The sequence below is a fragment of the Tachyglossus aculeatus genome, chromosome 27, assembly GCF_015852505.1.
Source record: "Tachyglossus aculeatus isolate mTacAcu1 chromosome 27, mTacAcu1.pri, whole genome shotgun sequence".
NCBI lineage: Eukaryota > Metazoa > Chordata > Mammalia > Monotremata > Tachyglossidae > Tachyglossus > Tachyglossus aculeatus.
The window spans coordinates 65,100-83,355 of record NC_052092.1 but is presented as its reverse complement, the minus strand read 5'-3'; positions in this window follow the sequence as shown (position 1 = coordinate 83,355).

Below are 18,256 nucleotides of genomic sequence, written 5' to 3'. Positions count from 1 at the left end.
CCCCTGCTCTTTCCACTGAGCCACACAGTTGATAGACACATTCCAGAGAGCGTGAAGCAGCATGGCCTTACGGGAAAAATGTAGGACTGGGAGACGGAGAGCCTGGGTGCTATTCCTGACCCTGAAACCTGCCTGCTGCATGATGTTGGGCAAGCCTCTCAACTGCTCTGTGCCTCAGTTTCCTCATCTGTACAATGGGGATTCAATGCCTGTTCTCCCTCTCCCTTAGACTGTGAGCCCATGAGGGACAGCAGAGACTGTGTCCGGTCTGATTCTCTTGAATATAGCTCAGCACATAGTAATAGTAATAATAATTATGGTATTTGTTAGGTAAATACCATATAGATCGGGTTGGATATAGTTCCTATCGTTCATTCATTCAATCATATTTATTGAGTGCTACTGTGTCCAGAGCACTGTACTAAGCGCTTGGCAAGTACAAGTTGGCAACAGATAGAGACGGTCCCTACCCAACGATGGGCTCACAGTCTAGAAGGGGGAGACATACAACAAAACAAAACATGGAGACAGGCGTCAAAATCTTCAGAACAAATAGAATTAAAGCTATATGCACATCATTAACAAAATAAATGGAATAGTAAACATGTACAAGTAAAATAAATAGAGTAATAAATCTGTACAAATATATATACAAGCGCTGTGGGGAGGGGAAGGAGGTAGGGCGGGGGGGATGGGGAGGAGGAGAGGAAAAGGGGGGCTCAGCCTGGGGCTTACAGTCTCAATCCCCATTTTACAGATGACGCAACCGAGGACAGAGAAGTAAAGTGACTTGTCCAAGGTCACACAGCAAAGAAGTGGTGGAACGGGGATTAGAACACATGACCTTCTGACTCCCAGGCTCGTGCTCTATCTACTCACTATGCTGCTTCCAAACACCATCACTGTTACTATAAGGTTAAAAAGAGCAACAAGTGGCCAGGAATTGCTCTGTGAATAGTAATAATAATAATGATGGCATTTGTTAAGCACTTACTATGTCCAAAGCACTGTTCTAAGCGCTGGGGAGGATACAAGGTGATCAGGTTCAGCTTCTCTAAATTCAGCTCAATTCAGAAGCTTCAATTCCACTTCTGTAAAGCTGGATTGGCCTCCAGCAGTTGCCAGAGCATTTAAGAAAACCACCCGAAAAGAGCTGGATAAGGACCCGATCAGGTCTTAGGCCCCGGTCAGGGGATATGACTTCCAGGCTAAAGAGGAAATAATGATAATTATGATGATGATATTTGCTAAGTACTTACTCTGTGCCAGGTACTGTAATAATGTAATAATAATAATAATGGCATTTATTAAGTGTTTACTATGTGCAAAGCACTGTTCTAAGCGCTGGGGAGGTTACAAGGTGATCAGGTTGTCCCACGGGGGGCTCACAGTCTTAATCCCCATTTTACAGATGAGGGAACTGAGTCACAGAGAAGTGAAGTGACTTGCCCAAAGTCACACAGCTGACAATTGGTGGTGTGGGGATTTGAACCCATGACCTCTGACTCCAAATCCCGGGCTCTTTCCAATAAGCCATGCTGCTTCTCAAGCAGCGCTGGGGTGGATACACGCAAATAGAGTTGAACCCAATCCCTGTCACATGTGGGGTTCACAGTATCAATCCCCATTTTTCAGATGAGGTAGAAGAGACACAGAGAATTGAAATGACTTGCTTAAGGTCTCACAGCAGACATGTGGTGGAGCTGGGATTAGAACCCGTGACCCATGAGAAGCAGCGTGACTCAGTGGAAAGAGCCCGAGCTTTGGAGTCAGAGGTCATGGGTTCAAATCCCAGCTCCACCACTTCATTCATTCATTCATTCATTCATTCAACTGTATTTATTGAGTGCTTACTGTGTGCAGAGCACTGGACTAAGCGCTTGGGAAGTCCAAGTTGGCAACATATAGAGACGGTCCCTACCCAACAATGGGCTCACAGTCTAGAAGGGGGAGACAGACAACGAAACAAAACATGTGGACAGCTGTCAAGTCATCAGAATAAATAGAAGTAAAGCTAGATGCATATCATTAACAAAATAAATAGAATAGTAAATATGTACAAGTAAAATAGAGTAATAAATCTGTACCAACATATATACAGGTGCTGTGGGGAGGGGAAGGAGGTGGGGAGGATAGGGAGGGGGAGAGGAAAATGGGGGCTCAGTCTGGGAAGGCCTCCTGGAGGAGGTGAGCTTTTGTCAGCTGTGTGACTTTGGGCAAGTCACTTAACTTCTCTGTGCCTCAGTTACCTCATCGGTAAAATGAGGATTAAGACTGTGAGTCCCTCGTGGGACAACCTGATCACCTTGTAACCTCCCCAGCGCTTAGAACAGTGTTTTGAACATAGTAAGCACTTAATAAATGCCATCATTATTTTCATTATTATTAGAAACAATAATTTATTATTATTATTATTATTATTATTATTCTGACTCCCAAGCCCGTGAACCTATCAAATACACCATCCTGCTTCCCAGGTATGGGAAGGTACGTGGAGGCCTCAGTGATTCTGTCCAAACTCTGTCAAACCCCTGAAGGTCCCTGACTCCCCTCTCTGACAGTACCTGGCTGGAGGAAGGTGTCCTCTGGAACCAGTTCAAGGAAGTAGGCCTTGCAGCGTGGCTCAGTGGAAAGAGCATGGGCTTGGGAGTCAGAGGTCCTGGGTTCGAATCCTGGCTCAGCCACCTGTCCGCTGTGTGACCTTGGGTAAGCCACTTAACTTCTCTGTACCTCAGTAACCTCATCCGTAAAATGGGGATTAAGACCACGAGCCCCACGTGGGACGAGCTGATCATCTTGTATTCCCCCCCCCAGCGCCTAGAACAGTGCTTTGCACATAGTAGGTGCTTAACAAATACCACCATTAGTATTATTAATGATTGACCTTCTAACTACCTAAGGTCAGCTGGTCAGCCCAGTGTAGAGTTGTTACAATCACTGGGAGATGTCCGGAAACTTGAAAGTGCCGCAATATGGCTCTATAGAATGGATTTCTGTATGGAGGAAAAGATCAGACACAATATCAGCTCTGGCCCCGAAATCCTCCCTTGGAACTTAGAGCTGGAAGGAATTCCAAGAGGAAACAAGAATGACTTTTATCTAGTTCTGGGATAGACACAAGATTATCCGGAAACAAGAATGACTTTTATTTAGTTCTGGGGTAGACGAAAGATTATTCAAGTGCTTCACACATAGTAAGGGCTTAACAAATGCCATCATTATTATTATTATAATCAGATCAGACACAGCCTCTATCCTACACGGGACTCACAGTCTAAGAAACAGGATGAGCAGACTCCTATTTTACAGATGAAGAAACTGAAGCACAGAGCGATTTAGTGACTTATCATGTCTACTTACCCTATTGACTCTCCCAGGAGCTTTGTACAGGGCTTTGTGCCCAGTAAGCCTCAATAAATACCACTGATGGATTGTCCCCAGGAGGCCGGTGGCAGAGCTGGGATTAAAATTATGGATGTCCAATTTCCCAGTCCCGAGCTCTTCCAACTGGGCTCTGCTGCCCCTGCTTTAGGTCAGCTGGTCAAGAATAGATGATGGCCTCTTTGTTCCCAATGGTCATGGAATTTTGAGACTATTCTTCATCATGTTTTTACAGTGAGGCAGAGGAAAGAGACAGAACATCCTTAGTGGAAGAAATTAGGCAAAGGACTGCTATTTGTTTTTTAAATGGTATTTGGAAAAGGGCTTAAGTGCTGGGGTAATAATAATAAAAATAATAATGATGGCATTTTTTAAGCACTATAAGCACATAGCACTTTAAGCTATGTGCCAAGCACTGTTCTAAGCGCTGTGGGGGACTACAAGGTAATCAGGTTATCCCTCATGGGACTCACAGTCTTAATCCCCATTTTCCAGGTGAGGGAACTGAGGCACAGAGAAGTTAAGTGACTTGCCCAAAGTCACACAGTTGACAAGTGGCAGAGCTGGGGATAGAACCCATGACCTCTGACTCCCAAGCCCAGGCTCTGTCCTTTGAGCCACGCTGCTTCTCTTACAAGCTAAACAGGTTGGACACTGTCATTCATTCATTCAATCGTATGTATTGAGCACTTACTGTGTGCAGAGCACTGTATTAAACGCTTGGGAAGTACAAGTTGGCAACATATAGAGATGGTCCCTACCCAACAATGGGCTCACAGACTAGAAGGGGGAGACAGGCAACAAAACAAAACATGTGGACAGGTGCCAACTCATTCATTTATTCAATCATATTTATTGAGTGCTAACTATGTGCAGAGCACTGTACTAAGCGCATGGTATCAGAATAAGTTATCACTGTCCATATCCTACAAATGGCTCACCCCATCCTCTTGAGGTAATTGAGGCACAGAGGAGTTAAATGACTTGCCCAAGGTCACAGCACATAAGTGGCAGAGCTGGAATTAGAACCCAGGTCCTCGAGAAAAGCTTCATAAAAATTGGCATTTAAGGAGTCAGAGATGAAAACAGAGATAGGTTTGATTTGGGACAAAGCCACTAGCATAATCTGTATTATGCTGAGATAAAGCCTGGCCTAGTGGAAATAGCACAGGATTGGGAGTCAGGAGACCTGGGTTCTCGTCCTGGCTCTCCCACTTACCTGTGGGGTGATCTTGGGCAAGTCACTTAACTTCTCTGTACCTCTTTCTCTCATCTGTAAAAATGGGGATTAAATACTACAATATAATAATGATGATGATGGTATTTGTTAAGAGTTTACTATGTGCCAAGCACTGTTCTAAACGCTGGGGTGCATACAAGGAAATCAGGTTGTCCCAGGTGGGGCTCACAGTCTTAATCCCCATTTGACAGATGAGGTAATTTAGGCACAGAGAAGTTGAGTGACTTTCCCAAAGTCACAAAGCAGATAAGTGATCGGAACCCACAACCTCTGACTCCCGAGTCCAGGCTCTTTCCACTAAGCCACACTGTTTCTCAACCATGCGAGACAGGGACTCTATCTGAATACACTGTATAAAACCAAGACAAAACCATGGCTTAGTATAGTGCTTGGTGTATAGTAAGCTCTTAACGTATACCAGAATTACAACCATGACCAATCCTTACTTAATTTAACAATTAAGTAAGGGTGTGTCGATCTTCTCATCGATATCCTCAGCCAGAGTCATAGGCATGGAAAAGGCCTCATGGTCAGTAAAATAATATAATAATAATAATAATAATAATAATAATAATAATAATAATAATAATAATGGTACTTGTTCATTCATTCATTCAATCATATTTATTGAGCGCTTACTATGTGCAGAGCACTGTACTAAGCACTTGGGAAGTACTTCTTAAATGCTTACTATGTGCTGAGCACTGTTCTAAGCTCTGGGGAAGATACAAGTTAACCTGTCCTACTTGGGGTTCAGAGTCCAAGAAGTTAGGAGTAGGATTTAATCCTCATTTTCAGATGAGGTAACTGAGGCACAGAGAAGTTAAGTGACTTAAGTGACACCCAGAAAAGTTAAGTCTTCTGATTCCCAGGCCTGGGTTCTTTCCACTACACCATGCTGCTTCTCACTTCTGAACACAAAAGTTGCTTCTTCTCAGAAATCCTCTGGAATGGAGACTGAACGTCCTCCTTGCATACCCTAGTTACATATTTTATCTCTAGTTCTTTCTTATGTCCAATCAACATTTATCCTGCTTTAATTTAAGCTCTTTTCCTCTTATTTAGTCCTCAGCGGAATCAACAGGACACCTGGTCAGCATTCCCTCCCTGTAAAATCTTCATATTCCTGAAGGCAGAAATATATAAGGCTGCTTAGAACCAGTGTGGCTCAGTGGAATGAGCACAGGCTTTGGAGTCAGAGGTCATGGGTTCAAGACCCGGCTCTGCCAATTGTCAGCTGTGTGACTTTGGGCAAGTCACTTAACTTCTCTGTGCCTCAGTTCCCTCATCTGTAAAATGGGGATTAAGACTGTGAGTCCCCCGTGGGACAACCTGATCACCTTGTAACCTTCCCAGCGCTTAGAACAGTGCTTTGCACATAGTAAGCGCTTACTAAATACCATTATTAATTAATTAATTAATATAACACACACCCATGGAACCTCTGGATTGTATGCTTCATTCCTCTTAAACCAATCTCTTCACCCTGCCTCATTCTCCTGTCTTTTGTTGCTGACCTCTTGTTGTCCTCCTGGCTGGAACTCTCCCCAACTCTTCTCTCTGGCCACAGCCCCCACCTCCTTGAAATTCAGAAGACCACTTTTCTCCCCATCTTCAAAACTCTTCTGAAATCATATTTCTTCCAGGAAGTCTTCCCAGATTGATTTTGCATCTTCCCTCTCTATAGCTTACTACTGCCAATGAAGCACTTCAGAATCACCTAAGCCTTTAGGGATTCCCACCAATCTCGCTACTGCAGCATTGCCCATTTAGCCATTCCTTACTCATTATCTTTCAAATCTATCACTTCCTCCTATTTATAATTTATTTGAATGCCTGTCTCTTCCACTAGACTGTAAGCTCCTTGAAGACAGCTTGTTGCCACTACCTCTGTTGTATTCCCCTAAGCACTTAGTACAGTGGTCTGCATGCAGTAGATACCCAATTAATATTATCAATTGATTGATTGATTGACAGTTACTAAGTCTAAAAACCAGTTGGCTAAGATGGGTGGCATAGAACATGGTGGCTTATAGGGTGGTCCACCCTGGCAACCATGTGCTGATCTATGATGCTATTGCACAGCATCAGCCCTGTGCCACAACTTCTCTGTGTCTGTCTCCTGATCTGAAAAATGGGGAAGAAATACCTGTCGTCAATCAATCAATCAATCGTATTTATTGAGCGCTTACTGTGTGCAGAACACTGTACTAAGCGCTTGAGAAGTACAAGTTAGCAACATATAGAGACAGTCCCTACCCAACAGTTGGCTCACAGTCTAAAAGGGGGAGACAGAGAACAAAACCAAACATACTAACAAAATAAAATAAATAGAATAGATATGTACAAAATAAATAAATAAATAAATAGAGTAATAAATATGTACAAACATATATACATATATACAGGTGCTGTGGGGAAGGAAAGGAGGTAAGATGGGGGGGATGGAGAGAGGGACTAGGGGGGAGAGGAAGGAAGGGGCTCAGTCTGGGAAGGCCTCCTGGAGGAGGTGAGCTCTCAGTAGGGCCTTGAAGGGAGGAAGAGAGCTAGCTTGGCAGATGGGCAGAGGGAGGGCATTCCAGGCCAGGGGGATGACGTGGGCCGGGGGTCAATGGCGGGACAGGCGAGAACAAGGCACGGTGAGGAGATTAGCGGCAGAGGAGCGGAGGGTGCGGGCTGGGCTGGAGGAGAGAAGGGAGGTGAGGTAGGAGGGGGCGAGGTGATGGAGAGCCTTGAAGCCCAGGGTGAGGAGTTTCTTCCTGATGCGCAGATTGATTGGTAGCCACTGGAGATTTTTGAGGAGGGGAGTAACATGCCCAGAGCGTTTCTGGACAAAGACAATCCGGCAGCAGCATGAAGTATGGATTGAAGTGGGGAGAGACATGAGGATGGGAGATCGGAGAGGAGGCTGATACAGTAATCCAGACGGGATGGGATGAGAGCTTGAACGAGTAGGGTAGTGGTTTGGATGGAGACGAAAGGGCGGATCTTGGCAATGTTGCGGAGCTGAGACCGGCTGGTTTGGGTGATGGCTTGGATGTGAGGAGTGACTGAGAGAGCGGAGTCGAGGATGACACCAAGGTTGCGGGCTTGTGAGACGGGAAGGATGGTAGTCCCTCCAACGGTGCTTAGCACAGTGCTCGGCATGTAGTGAGCACCAAATATTATTACTATTACTATCATTACTATTGTTACTGCTATTATGCTGTGATCACTTTGGCCGTAAAAATGTTTTGTACACCAAATTTTTGCACGCACTTTGTAACGTGCTACTCCCCTGCCTCTTTTTCATTAACTGATCCCCCTGTCTCAGTGGTTGGAAGGTGTAACAGAGTGGTGCTGTGCTTATCAGCCCTATCCACAATTCCTGCCTCCAGCTTCTTCATCCCAAAGTCTTTGTGACTGGACCTAGGCTCAATCTTCCTTAACAGGAAAGCCCAGCATCATCATGGTCAGCTCTTCAACTTTTCTTTTCTAGGCTGGATAACCCTACTTTCTTGAAACCTTTCCTCTTAGGCTCTATTTTCCGAACTTTTCATCATTCTGACTTCTGCTTTCTGGATCCTCCCCTTGACCATGATAACTGTTCTCTGGGAATCACCTTCGAGCCACCCCATCCGACAGCAGTAGGATAGGAGCCAGACTTTCCCAATCTCCCAATTTACCTAAGAAGTGTTGTGGAGTATGGAGCTAGTAGCCTCTGCACAGTTGAGGCAAAATGTTCTTACCCCATTTAATTTTACCTCCTTCCAAAGGTGTCTCAAGGCTGTGAGGAAGGAGCATGACAGATGGTCTCTTCCCTGAGGGACTTGATTCAATTGTTTCTTGCCCAGCTCCTGAGAGTGGAAGAGTGAATCCACTTCGTGTCTGAGGAAAACAAGACCAGAGGGAGAAGGAAGAGGGTCAGGCCCCCATATGGGGCATAGAAGTCTGACTTCCAAACACCATCCTGACCCAACCTGGAGGCCCAGGGATGCTTGGAACCAGAAGACACTACCCACAGTGTGACCTTCGGTAAGTCATTTAACTCGAGGTGCAGTGAGGCCTAGTGGAAAGAACAGTAGCTGGAGTCAGAGGACCTGAGTTCTAATCCTCGTTTTGTTACTTGTCTGCTGTGTGATCTTGGGCAAGCCACATCACCTCTCTGAGCCTCATTTACCTCGTCTGTAAAATGGGGATTAGGACAGTGAGCCCCACGTGGGACTCATGTACTGTGGCACGTAGTAAGGACTTAATAAAAAAACATTTAAAAAGAAACAAAAACCCTTCTCTGTACCTCAGTTTCCTTATAAAATTAAACACCTTTTCACCCTCCTCCATAGACTGTGAGACCCTGTGTGGGTCATGGATTGTGTCCAATCTGATTAGTTTATACTTATTCACTACTTAGTACAGTGCTTGGCACATAGTAAACACTGAACAAATACCACAATTATGATAATATTATATAGCTATATATAATATATTATTATATATTATTATATATAGTATTATATATACTACAGAGAAGCAGCGTGGCCTAATGGAGAGAGCATGGACCTGGGATTCAGAAGGACCTGGGTTCTAATGCCGGACCACTTGTCCGCTGGATGACCTTGGGCAAGTCACTTCACTTCTCTGACCCTCAGTTACCTCATATGTAAAATGGGGATTAAGACTGTGAGCCCCAGGTGGGACATGTACTGTGTCCAACCCGATTTGCTTGTCTACACCCCACTGCTTAGCACAGTGTTTGGCACACAGTAAGTGCTTAACAAATACAATTATTATTATTATTATTGAGGTCCATAATAAAACTATAAGAGAGGGCTAGCTCAGAATGTGAATTCCCACCTCTGTCCCCTTAGGCCTTAATGCTGGGTTGGAGGGTATCATGGGAGGGTGAGGGTTGCTAAGAGATAACTTGGCCCTGGGCTAAGTCCAGTCCCAAGTCCTGAGGCCCCCTAAGACCCCTCTCTCTCTTTCCCACTATGGAGAAATGGACCAAGGAACTGCTTTGCTTCTGTTGGGCAGGGCAGGTACCAGAGCAGGGATTCAAGGATTTAGATCTCTTGTTGATAAGGATTTATGGAAGAAGAAAGGGATTTAGATAATGGAGGAGATTAGTTCTGCTGAGCAAACCCCCTTCACTGCCTGCTTCCCTCCCACCCCCTTTCGTCCTATCTCTTCCTCTTACAGGGAGGGAAGATAGAAGGCTGGGCCCAGGAAACACAGGAAACCAGTTGGAGCCCTACAGAGTGGAGCAAAGAGCTGGGGGAGTCATTTCCTGGGAGGCTGGGAAGATGAAGGACTGTGATCTGGGTGGTCATCCTGTAATAATGATAATAATAATAATAATAATAATAGTATTTGTTAAGCACTTACCTTGTGTCAAGCATTGTGCTAAGTGCTGGGATAGACATAAGTTAATAGGGTTTGACACACTCCCTATCCCACATGGGGCTCACAGTCTTACTATCCATTTTACAGATGAGGTAACTGAAGCACAGATAAATTAAGTGACTTGCCCAAGGACACACAGCAGACAAGTGAGAAGCAGCGTGGCTCAGTGGAAAGAGCCCAGGCTTGGGAGTCAGAGGTCATGGGTTCTAATCTCAGCTCTGCCACCTGTCCACTGTGTGGCCTTGGGCAAGCCACTTCACTTCTCTTTGCCTCAGTTACCTCATCTGTAAAATGGGGATTGAGACTGTGAGCCCCATGTGGGACAACCCGATTACCTTTTATTTACCCAAGTGCTTAGAACAGTGCTTGGCACATAGTAAGTGCTTAACAAGTGCCATAATTATTAACTGGCAGAACTGGGATTAGAACCCAGGTCCTTCTAACGCACAGACCTGTGCTCTATTAACTAGGCCATGCTGCTTCCCTCAGTCTGCAAGCTACTTGTGGGCAGGGAAGGTGAACATCAGGCTGACTTTGTCCACTTCAAGTTTATCCTTGCATGCTTCAACTCTTCCCTCTCCTCTGCCCGGCAAAACTATTTCTCCACCCTTATTGACAATCATGCCCATCGCCCTCACCAGTTGCTCCAGACATTTAACTTCCCCCGCAGGCCCCCTGTCCCCCCATCTCCCCCATCTCTTGCCCTCAATGACCTGACCACCCATTTTATTAAGAAAATAGACACTGTCAGGTGTGGGCTTCCTAAAATCATCCCTGCCCTTCCTGAGTCCCTCCCCCTTCTAGCCTCCTTTTCAACTCTCCCATCCTCCTTTAGAGGGGATCTCCAGCCTCCTCTCAAAAGCCACCCCCTCCACCTTCACATCCAATCCCACTCCTTGGTACTTTATTAAAACTCTCTCCCCTTCCCTTCTGCCCTCCTTAACAGCCATTATCAACTGTTTGGTCTCCATTTTCTTCTTCCTCACTGCTTTCAAACATGCCCAAGTCTCCCCTATCCTAAAAAAAATCCTCTCTGGACCCACGGCTCCCTACAGTTATCCCTCCATCTCCCTCCTACCGTTCTGCTCCAAACTCCTTGAACAAGTTGTCTACATTGCTGTCTCAAATTCCTCTCTTCCAGTTCTCTCCTTGACCCCCTCCAATCTGGTTTCCATCCCCTTCACTCCACAGAAACCATCCTCTTAAAGGTCACCAATGATATCCTTGCCAAATCCAATGGCCTCTGCTCCATCCTAATCCTCCTCAACCTCTCAGCCACCTTCGACCTTGTGAACCACCACCTTCTCCTGGAAACTTTAACCAACCTTGGCTTCACTGGCTCTGTCTTCTCCTGGTTCTCCTCTTATCTCTCTGGCCATTCATTCTCAGTTGCCTTCGTGGGCTCCTCCTCTGCCTCCAACCCCCTAAGCATGAGGGTTCCTCAAGGTTCAATTCTGGGTCCCCTTCTAATCTTCCTCTACACCCACTCCCTTGGAGAACTCATTCACTCTCAAGGCTTCCACTACCACCTCTATGCAGATGATACCCAAATGAATGAAGAAAGCACAGGCTTGGGAGTCAGATGGTCATATATAGGTTCTAATCCTGTCTCTGCCACATGGCTGCTCTGTGACCTTGGGCAAGTCACTACACTTCTCTGTGCCTCAGTTATCACATATGAAAGATGGGGATTGAGAGTGGTACAGGGACCTTGTCTAACCTGATTAATTTGTATCTACCCTAGTACTTGGTGCTTGGCACATAGAAAGTACCTAACAGGTACTATAATTATTAAGAGGGAGGGAGAACAGACACTCAATCCTCATTTGACAGATGAGGAAATTGAAGCACAGAGAAGCACAGACTTGCCAAAAGTCATGCAACAGTCAAGTCGGGGAGTTGGAATCAGAACACGGAATGGGCAGGATTTGTCCCTCTTTATTACTGAATTGTACTTTCCAAGCACTTAATACAGTGCACTGCAATCAATCAATCGTATTTATTGAGCGCTTACTCTGTGCAGAGCACTGTACTAAGCACTTGGGAAGTACAAGTTGGCAACATATAGAGACGGTCCCTACCCAACAGTGGGCTCACAGTCTAAAAGGGGGAGACAGAGAACAAAACCAAACACACTAACAAAATAAAATAAATAGAATAGATATGTACAGGTAAAATAAATAAATAAATAAATAAATAAATAAATAAATAGAGTAATAAATATGTACAAACATATATACATATATACAGGTGCTGTGGGGAAGGGAAGGAGGTAAGATGAGGGGATGGAGAGGGGGACGAGGGGGAGAGGAAGGAAGGGGCTCAGTCTGGGAAGGCCTCCTGGAGGAGGTGAGCTCTCAGTAGGGCCTTGAAGGGAGGAAGAGAGCTAGTTTGGTGGATGGGCAGAGGGAGGGCATTCCAGGCCCGGGGGATGACGTGGGCCGGGGGTCGATGGCGGGACAGGCGAGAATGAGGTACGGTGAGGAGATTAGCGGCAGAGGAGCGGAGGGTGCGGGGTGGGCTGTAGAAGGAGAGAAGGGAGGTGAGGTAGGAGGGGGTGAGGTGATGGAGAGCCTTGAAGCTGAGGGTGAGGAGTTTCTGCCTGATGTGCAGGTTGATTGGTAGCCACTGGAGATTTTTGATATTTACTGCACACAGTAAGCGCTCAGTAAATATGATAGAATGAATGAGTGAATGAACCCAGGTCTCCCGACTCCCAGCCCCATGCTGTATCCATTAGATTACAGCCTCTACCTCCTCTCCTTGATCAACTGACCAATTTAGTACCACAATCTCCCTGCCAGGTGGCCTTGTTTCTTTCCCAAGAGGAATCAAGGAAACTGAGATCCAAAGCAGGAGAGGGACTTATCAGGCATCCCACTATGAGAAGAATTTGCCCCTTGGGAATATCTAGTTTATGAAGCTATTAGAAAGTGCTCCATATTATCTGGAATTGGTCATATCTGGAATTGGTCATAGTTCTTGCTGGGTGGTAAGCTCCTTGAGGGCAGGGAACATGTCTCCTAACTTTATTATGCTCTCCAAAGCCCTGCTCTGCACAGAGGAAACATTCAATAAAGACTGTATTGAATGACTGATTGACTAATACTAGGGGAAACATTTCAGCCCCAAACTATCTCAGCTATGCCTGAATTTCTTCCATTGGCATCTCTCAGTTCACACGTCCTCTGCTTTCAGTATTTTCCTTCCTCCAATTGCATCGAATCCAGCAAACTTCGACTCCCTATCTATCCATCCTATCACCCCATTTGAGCCCTCTGCTCCAGCCAAACTAACCCGCTCTCTTCCTTCTCCATATACGACTCTCCCACCTCCACTCCCCTGCTTATAATACTCTCCTCATTCCTCTTCACCCAGTTCATTTTTTTCAAATCTCTGCCTAACATCCACTTCTATGAAGCTTTCCAGATTGTTTCTGCATAGTTCTAGTCCCATCTACAAATGCCTCAAATCATTTCTCTCCCTTAAGTGTGTGTTTTCTTAGGCACTTGTGTTCATGCTTTATGATCCGCCCAGAGGCCTCCATAATATTTTAAAACAGGGACCATGTTGTCTCCTTCCTTCTCACAGCACCAATGCAGCTTGGGCAATCAGCTAGCTCCCCTCTTTCCTCGCCCCCTCGTCCCCCTCTCCATCCCCCCCGTCTTACCTCCTTCCCTTCCCCACAGCACCTGTATATATGTATATATGCTTGTACATATTTATTACTCTATTTATTTATTTATTTTACTTGTACTTATCTATTGTATCTATTTTATTTTATTAATATGTTTTGTTTTGTTGTCTGTCCTCCCCCCACACCCCTCCACCCCCAACACAGTCCTTATGTACATAGTTGTTTCTGTTACCTGTAATTTATTTTAACTTCTTTCTCCTCCACTGGATTGTAAACTCCTTGAGGACTACTAACTCCATTATACTCTCCAAAACACTTGAGCACAGACCTGGGACTCAGAAGGACGTGGGTTCTAATCCCGGCTCTGCATTTGTCTTCTGTGTGACCTTGTCAAGTAACTTAACTTCTCTGGGTCTTAGTTACTTCATCTGTAAAATGGGAATTAAGATTATGAGCTCCATGTGGGACAGGGCCTATGTCCAACCTGATTAGCTTGTATCTATCTCATTGCTTAGAACAGTACTTGACACAGAGTAAGTGCTTAACAAATACTATTATTAGAAGGTCATGGGTTCTAATCCCAGCTTCCGCCACTTATCTGCTGTGTAACCTTGGGTGAATCACTTAACTTTCCTGTGCCTCGGTTACCTCATCTGTAAAATGGGATTGTGAGCCCCATGTGGGACAAGGGACTGTGTCCAACCCAATTTGCTTGTATCCATTCAAGCGCTTAGTACAGTGCTTGGCACATAGTAAGTGCTTAACAAATACTATAATAATTATTATTATTATTAGTGTTACTGGAACACAGTAATCACTCAACAAATTCCACTGATGGATTGATGGATGTCTTGATTGGCCAAAGGTAGGGCTGGAACCACAGTCAGTTCTGATTGGTCCAGGAAAGTTCGGCCTGTCCAGGGCCCTTCTGTCACGATATGTCCTTTCCCATCGCTTCCTAAAGGGTGTCCCTACAGAATTCCAGACTCTCTCCTCTGACTCTATTCTTCTACTAACCTCTATGTGCTTGGCACATAATAGTGCTTAACAAGTACCATGATTATTATTCCTCAGAATGGCTAATAGTTGGCAGGCTCTGCTTCAACACTGACCTTACTTTCTTAGCCAGTCCTTGACCATTGGGCAGACCTTCTTTCCGCCTTTACTGCCCTTCAGAAGAAGAAGAATTGTATTTGTTAAGCACTTACTATGTGCCAAGCACTGTTCTAAGCGCTTCAGCTCATCTTCTACTGCCACTCCAAGTCCCTCTTGCCCTCAGGCTTTTCTCAACACTTCATGTCCAATTCCCTCTTTCTCCTTCAGCTGCAGGCCTCTCTTCCCAGTGGACCACCCACCTGGATTTCGTTCATTCATTCAATCAATCATATTTATTGAGTACTCACTGTGTGCAGAGCACTGTACTAAGCACTTGGGAAGTACAAGTTGGTGACATACAGAGACGGTCTCTACCCAACAATGGCTTCACAGTCTAGAAGGGGGAGACAGACAACAAAACAAAACATGTGGACAGGTGTCAAGTCATCAGAATAAATAGAATTAAAGCTAAATGCACATCATTAACAAAAAAAAATAGAATAGTAAATATGTACAAGTAAAATAAATAGAGTAATAAATCTGTACATACACACATACAGGTGCTGTGGGGAGGGGAAGGACATAGGGTGGGGGTATCGGGAGGAGAGGAAAAAGGGGGCTTAGTATGGGAAGGCCTCTTGGAGGAGGTGAGCTCTCAGTAGGGCTTTGAAGGGAGGAAGAGAGCTAGCTTGGCGGATCAATCAATCAATCAATCATATTTATTGAGCGCTATACTGTGTGCAGAGCACTGTACTAAGCGCTTGGGAAGTACAAGTTGGCAACATATAGAGACAGTCCCTACCCAACAGTGGGCTCACAGTCTAAAAGGGGGAGACAGAGAACAAAACCAAACATACTAACAAAATAAAATAAATAGAATAGATATGTACAAGTAAAATAGAGTAACAAATATGTACAAACATATATACATATATACAGGTGCTGTGGGGAAGGGAAGGAGGTAAGATGGGGGGATGGAGAGGGAGATGAGGGGGAGAGGAAGGAAGTGGCTCAGTCTGGGAAGGCCTCCTGGAGGAGGTGAAGGGAGGAAGGACAGCCTTGAAGGGAGGAAGAGAGTTAGCTTGGCGGATGGGCAGAGGGAGGGCATTCCAGGCCCGGGGGATAACGTGGGCCGGGGGTCGATGGCGGGACAGGCGAGAACGAGGCCTAACGGAGAGGAGATGTGGATGTGATTCTTCATCTGCCAAACTGAGGCAAAGTGAAGCGACTTGAGCACACAGCAGACAAGTGGCGGAGGCGGGATTAGGGGCGGCGGAGGCGCGTGGTCCTTCCTGGCCACAATGATCGCGGCCCAGAGGCTGCGGTGGGCCCGCCCTGCCCCGCCTCTTCCACCTCCTCCTCCTCCTCCTCCTGCTGCTGCTGCTGTTGAGGTCTGGGGCGGTGGCAGCGGCCGCCTGCGAGCTGGACCCCCGGCCCACGTCCTCCCCCGGGCCTGGAATGCCCTCCCTCCGCCCATCCTCCAAGCTAGCTCTCTTCCTCCCTTCAAGGCCCTACTGAGAGCAGACCTCCTCCAGGAGGCCTCCCCAGACTGAGCCCCCTCCTTCCTCTCCCCCTCCTCCCCCTCCCCACACCACCTGTATATATGTTTGTACGTATTTATTACTCTATTTATTTATTTTATTTATACATATTTATTCTATTTATTTTATTTTGTTAATATGTTTTGTTTTGTTGTCTGTCTCCCTCTTCTAGACTGTGAGTCCGCTGTTGGGTAGGGACCGTCTGTATATGTTGCCAACTTGTACTTCCCAAGTGCTTAGTACAGTGCTTTGCATCATCATCATCATCATCAACTGTATTTATTGATCACTTACTGTGTGCAGAGCACTGTACTAAGCGCTTGGGAAGTACAAGTTGGCAACATATAGAGACAGTCCCTACCCAACAGAGGGCTCACAGTCTGAAAGGGGGAGACAGAGAACAAAACCAAACATACTAACAAAATAAAATAAATAGAATAGATATGTACAAGTTAAATAAATAAATAGAGTAATAAATATATACAAACATATATACATATATACAGGTGCTGTGGGGAAGGGAAGGAGGTAAGATGGGGGGGATGGAGAGCACTCAATAAATACAATTGAATGAATGAATGTGCGGAGGGAGGGCATTCCAGGCCGGGGGAGGATGTGGGCCGGGGGGTCGACGGCGGGACGGGCGAGAACGAGGCACTGGGAGCAGGTTAGCGGCAGAGGAGCGGAGGGTGTGTGCTGGGCTGTAGAAGGAGAGAAGGGAGGTGAGGTAGGAGGGGGTGAGGTGATGGACAGCCTTGAAACCGAGAGTGAGGAGTTTTTGCTTGATGCGGAAGTTGACAGGCAGCCACTGGAGATTTTTGAGGAAGGGAGTAACATGCCCAGAGCATTTTTGCACAGAGATGATCCGGGCAGCAGTGTGAAGTATAGACTGAAGTCAGGAGAGACAGGAGGATGGGAGATCAGAGAGGAGGCTGATGCAGTAATCCAGTCGGGATGAGATTAGAGATTGAACCAGCAAGGTAGCAGTTTGGATGGAGAGGAAAGGGTGGATCTTGGCGATGTTGTGGAGGTGAGACCGGCAGGTTTTGGTGATGGATTGGATGTGAGGGGTGAACGAGAGAGCAGAGTTGAGGATGACACCAAGGTTGCGGGCTTGTGAGATGGGAAGGATGGCAGTGCCGTCTACAGTGACAGGAAAGACAGGGAGGGGACAGAGTTTGGGAGGGAAGATAAGGAGTTCGTCTTGGACATATTGAGTTTTAGATGGCGGGCAGACATCCAGATGGAGATGTCCTGGAGGCAGGAGGAGACACGAAACTGAAGGGAGGGAGAGAGAGCGGGGGCAGAGATGTATATTTGGGTGTCGTCAGCGTAGAGATGATAGCTAAAGCCATGGGAGCAAATGAGTTCACCAAGGGAGTGAGTGTAGATAGAGAACAGAAGGGGACCAAGAAATGAACCTTGAGGAACCCCTACAGTAAGGGGATGGGAGGGGGAGGAGGAGCCTGCAAAGGAGACTGAGAATGAACGGCCGGAAAGATAAGAGGAGAACAAGGAGAGAACGGAGTCTGTGAAGCCAAGGTTGGATATCATGTTGAGGAGAAGGGGGTGGTCCACAGTATGGAAGGCAGCTGAGAGGTGGAGGAGGATTAGGATAGAGTAGGAGCTGTTGGATTTGGCAAGAAGGAGGTCATTGGTGACCTTTGAGAGGGCAGTTTCGGTGGAGTGTAGGGGACGGAAGCCAGATTGGATTCCCTGCTACCTTCCCTCCACACCACCCTGGGCCCCCATGCCCTCTAGTCCAGTGCATGCTGGACTGTGGAGAGTCAAGCAGCAGCAGTGCAAGAGTGCTACAAATTCTAGAAATTTGAGAAGGTTTGATTTTGATCAGATTCTCGATGACCGGGTGGCAGTACTCCGTGGTCCCCTTGGGTGCTCTTTCCTGCCCACCTGTCAGAATCTGAACTTTGCCTTTCATGTTGCTTTCGTACATTACTATCTCATCTTTCTTAACGTGTC